Genomic DNA, 5,394 nt, shown 5'->3' on the forward strand with positions numbered 1-5,394 from the left:
ATTATTATATCCGACTCGAAAACAGCGATTCGTAACTGCACCTGGGGTTTAATTTCCCCTCGAGCATTCAGAATCATCAACAAAAAACTCAACCCGCTCATGCCGGCAACCCTGGTAATTAAGCCGCCCAGCTACCCGCCCGAGCAGCAAGTTACCGGGAGGTGGGCTTGCCCGATGGCGTTGACCGACATGAAGGTATACACACCTTTAACGAAATGACCGTTTATTACCGCGAATCGAGGCGAATATATCTATCCCCACACGAGACCCTGACAAGAATACAGGCCACTAAACTCGGGAGAGTACAGACTAGGTCTGTACTTAGTCCAAAAAGACTAGCTGCAATGACCGGTGGTGAATATCCACCAAACTGCAAACATTGTAACTGCCCCCTGGCGGACCAAGATCACATCTTGTGGGGACGCCAAAAGAACCTTCCCCCGAGAGAACTGTTTAAGCGAGCTCCAGATGAAGACGAAAACTTACAACCCGGAAGGCCGTCGCGGCGAAGCAGACGCCACGCTAGCCCACACCGCTGGGGAAGATAGCTCCACTCAACCTTGGCAATAAAGGTTTTTTCTCTCTCTCTCTCTCTATCTCTTGCAGGGGATTTTAATTCGCATCACGTGTCGTGGAGGCTAAAAACAGATTTGGGTGGCAAGCTACAATGGGAGTGGACTATTGATAGTCACCTTTCATGTCAGAACACAGGACAAGTGACGTTTGCTGGAGGTCACTTTTGTTCAGTGTCAAATTTTGTAGCGCTGGCACCAAGCTTTCGTCGTGGGTAGCAGTTGACTCAGCAACCAAAAGTGATCATCTTCCTGTGTCATTCGAAATCATTTGTCCAAGAACATCTTTAGAATACCAGGCATGCGCATTTGTGAACTATAAGAAATTTAAGACTTCCTTGCGTTCAGCTGTTTCGAAACTTGCCAATGCCAATGATAAAGAAATCGCTTCAACCATTTGCTCACTTTTGGAAGGTTCCCGAAAGCAAGCTGAATTTGTCATCCCTTCAGCTAAAGGCACCGCTTGTCGTTGGTAGATTGGGGAGTGTACGCGGGACTATAGAAAAAGAATAGCCACTTGGAAAATGCTTCTGCACAATCAGTGCTCGACAAATTGGAAAAATTATCAGTTTCACGCTGGTGTATTTAAGCGTACGGTTAATCGAGCCAAAGATGAATATGATATTAGGCATTACGGTTATCTATCACATTCAATAAGTAAGCGTGCTTTATTCGCATTTCTTCGTGCTAGGAAGGTGCTACCAACGCCATTAGCATTAGACTCGATCGTTTTGACCCCGCAAGAAATGAGTACCTCCCTAGAAGAGATTGCCAAAGGCTTAGAAAATCAATTTACGGCCCGGCTTCCGGCTGTTCATTCTGCATTAGCTCCTTCGGATGGCTTTACTCCAATTTCTCTATCTGAGCTATATGAGACTGCCCTTTGCTTGACGAATACAGCCCTTGGCCCTGACGGTGCCACAAATACAATGTTAAAAATATTGTAACAGGAATCGCCTAACGTTCTTTTACATCTGGTAACTTATTCAAATAAATATGCTCGGATTCCATTGCAATAGAAGTTTGCCAAAGTAATATTGATGCTTAAGAAACAAGAAGGAAGGCATGTATTGGAGAACATTAGGCGCATGGCGCTTACATCAAACGTAGTAAAATTAATTGAGAGGCTTCTTCACCTTCGTATCATGAAATTTATAATGACAATTCCATTCTTAGTCCATGCCAGATTGGTTTCAGGGCCGACTGCTCCATCTGGCATGCCTACGTCGACTTAGAAAGCCGAACAACACTCGCTCGACGTCACAAGCAATATGCGGCCTTAGTGACGCTCGATATCGCTAAATCATGCGAGACCGTGGAGCACGCTGTATTGATAAATTGGTTAACATTCTGTGGTGGTCCTGGGCATATAGTAGCATGGATTCAGTCATTTTTAGGTGAAAGATAATTCTATTGCTACAAAAGTGGATTTTCTTCTTCTAGGTACAAATAAACGAGAGGCGTACCGCAAGGCTCAGTCCTTTTCCCAGTGCTTTCTTAATATTCTCATGAGCACACTACCCTATCATCAAGAAGTAACTACTTGTGTTTGTGCAGACGATGTTGCGTTTTACGCATCTGCAAACGGCATCCATACGCTATACCAACGGCTGCAAACTTACCTTAGTGCTCTGCAGAGGTAGTTAGATGTTAATCACTTTATATGCAATGCCACATACCACGACATACTACAGCTAGAGTCTGTTAAATACCTTGGAATTATTTATAACGCCTCTCTCAACTGGAGGCCACACATAGATCATGTGACTGGAAAAGGTATCCACGCAATTTGCATATTGCGTAGGCTGAGCAGTCGTCGAATAGGATTGAGAAGAGATACACTCCTAATGATATATCGCATGTACGTTCACCCTGTATTAGAATTTGGTTGCTTGCTCTTCTCTGGAGCTCCAGCCTACAAGTCCCGCCCTCTAATCCTCTTGGAAAAAGAATCATTACGCCTGTGCTTAGGTCTTCCTGAATTTGTTGCAAATTCTGTTTTTTATCTAGAATCCCGTGTTCCTCCTCTTTCGTGCAGGTTCCGGCTTTTGACAGCGCAGACGTTCTTGAGGATTTACGATTCGCCGCTGCGACGTCCCCAAACAATGTTCCACAGCCTGCATTTTTTTTTTGGAAGGGGGGGGGGGGGGGGTCTATCAAGTGGCCGCGATTACATAGTCCGCAAATTACATTCGTGCAGAAATTGCTTCATTATTTGTACGTGCGCATATGCGATGCACTCCCTATTCCCGATAGAGCTGTTACCACGGATATTCAATTCGATGACATTTTTCCTAAAAATGCAAAATTACTTCCACATCATATTCCAGACGGTATAATACAAGATCTTCTGAAGAACCTTCAAACAAACATTGTAATTAGGGCAGATTTTTCACAATGTGAAAAAAAGTTAGGTGTAGGAATATATTACTCGATTCTTGATTGTACATTTTCTCTTCGGCTGATTTCATACCGATCTTTTTAGCCGAATTCATGGCAGCGGTGCTGGCATTACACAAATTAGGACCATCAATTACGTCAGCCATGATAATCACTCATTCGTTATCATTGCGCGCATCCCTTACTGCTTCTCGTGATTCTCGCGTAATGAAGGCGTTTGATTTGGGTGCGTGGCCATAAAGGACTAATTATAATTGAATTTGCAGATTCTCTAGCCAATTCCTCGATAAGTGGCCCGATCATCCTTATTGCCCTTTGACTGCTCATGTTACTGCTGCTAGATTTCGCAGAAGTGTCATTATTCAGGCTGTATCAAGCTTCGCAATTACCAACTCTGCGTATTACCGACACCTTCTATAACCTTGGCGCAAAGATTTTTGCCAAACACGAAAAATTGAAGTGTCCATCACGAGGCTGCGCTGCGGTATACCTATGTTGAACTTCTATCTACACAGGTCTGGTCTGGTCCCCTCACCATTATGCTCATTCTTTGGCGAAGCGTAGACAACAGACCATTTCTTGTTGTCTTGCAGACGTTTTTCTGTTATGAAAATGACTACTCGAAATCCTGCTTCTCAATATTGGCCTAAATTTATCAGTGCCTGTGATTCTATCTTTTGGAGCCTCCATTATTGGGATCAGTCACAGAAATGTTTGCTTGGCAAACCAAAATTACCTAATTGAAACCAATCAATTACTATGTTAGACTGATCGTCCTCCCTCCCTACCATAGCTTTACTTTATTTATTATCTATTATATTTATTTATATACACGGTATTCTTCTAATTGTTTTTTCCCACACACAAAAAAGTTTACTTTTTAACCTGCAACGTTTAAATTGTTAACTCCCTTGTTTTTTTATATACACCTAATTAAACCACCCGATTCCGGGCCAATCAATCCCCCACGGTGGGTATGTGCCACAGCCACTCAGGACAACAGCAACATCCTACCGAACAGTCTGCATGAGGACATCACAGATGTCGACGGAAGAACCCGGTCATCGCATTTTGCTCCTTAGCATGCCACTGCGCTTTCAACCGCATTATAATAAAGAAGAACGAAAAAAAACTGTTGATTGAGGTTACATGGATCCCTCATGAAAAATTAACCCTAATCCCCCTACGGTTCTCTTTTATTGCCGGATTGGAACATTTGCTTTTTGGAGCTAATGAATCTGGTCACAATTTGATCAGCCTGAGGTAAAAATAAAGGGTTTCCTTTAACCTTGTGTTTAACGCAGCATCTAAATAAGAATACGATTTCATTGACCTTCAGTACCCGTCCAGGAAACTTGTGAATAAACAGGACCAACAATCTTTGTAGAGAGCTAGAAAACACTTTCTCCTACGAGGGAATAAGTTGTAATGCAAAGTTATATTTTGAATGTAAGAGAAACATTTTTGACGAGCCAGTCAGAGATGCCTTTCTATAGCTGATGTGCAACTCAATGCGCAATGAGCTTGAGCAACAGTCATCATCATCATCATCGGCCTATTTTTTATCCACTGCAGGACGAAGGCCTCTCCCTGCGATCTCCAATTACCCATGTCCTACGCCAACCGATTCCAGCTAGCGCCTGCGAATTTCTGTAATATTAATTTATTAATGTAATATCAATGTGCTGCAACTATTACATACACGTTCAAGAACCCGGCCATTTTTGGTCTGGTTACTTTCTTTTATGTATATATTTTACTGCGTTTTCATACATCCGCTTCGAAGCGGTGGTAGAATATTCTTGTGCGAACGGGCTGACAGTGACGTAAATAGTGTCCTTATTCCTCACTGCAAAGATCAGGGCCAGCTAAACTGGAACATGGTTGACAATATAGGTTTTGGATCTACATCTAATATGGTGCTGACGAACGATGTCTTAGAAATACGTAAGTCATGATAGCTACCATCTTTTCTCGTAGACTGCTAGTTTACTTGAGCCATATGCCAATCAAGCTGGTCATGATGAACTGTGGCCATACAAATTTACGCGAGCGCTCAGACAAAACGAGCCGCACGGATTTGGGCCCATGGCACTCTCGGAGCGTATACATTAGAGTTCATTGCTTAGAGGCTGCCATAGCTGCGATGGCTATCAGCCGGCTCACCAATTTTTCATCTTCAGTATATCTTTTGGTGCTTCTCCTGAGTCTACATCTGCTTGTGGCGAAGCACAATTTACAAGCAATTCGCAAGAGCAGAACAGGGGCCCTACAACGTTAAACTATTCCAATGTGTTTTTATTCCAATCACCTGACGTCAAATTTGCGTAACCGCCGACGCAAGCATCGGGCGGTAACCCGCAGCGTTGCCTCAACAGCACAATAAAACGCCCTCTAAGTTTATAGGAGGTCACTTTCCTTT

The sequence above is a fragment of the Dermacentor albipictus genome, chromosome 1, assembly GCF_038994185.2.
Source record: "Dermacentor albipictus isolate Rhodes 1998 colony chromosome 1, USDA_Dalb.pri_finalv2, whole genome shotgun sequence".
NCBI lineage: Eukaryota > Metazoa > Arthropoda > Arachnida > Ixodida > Ixodidae > Dermacentor > Dermacentor albipictus.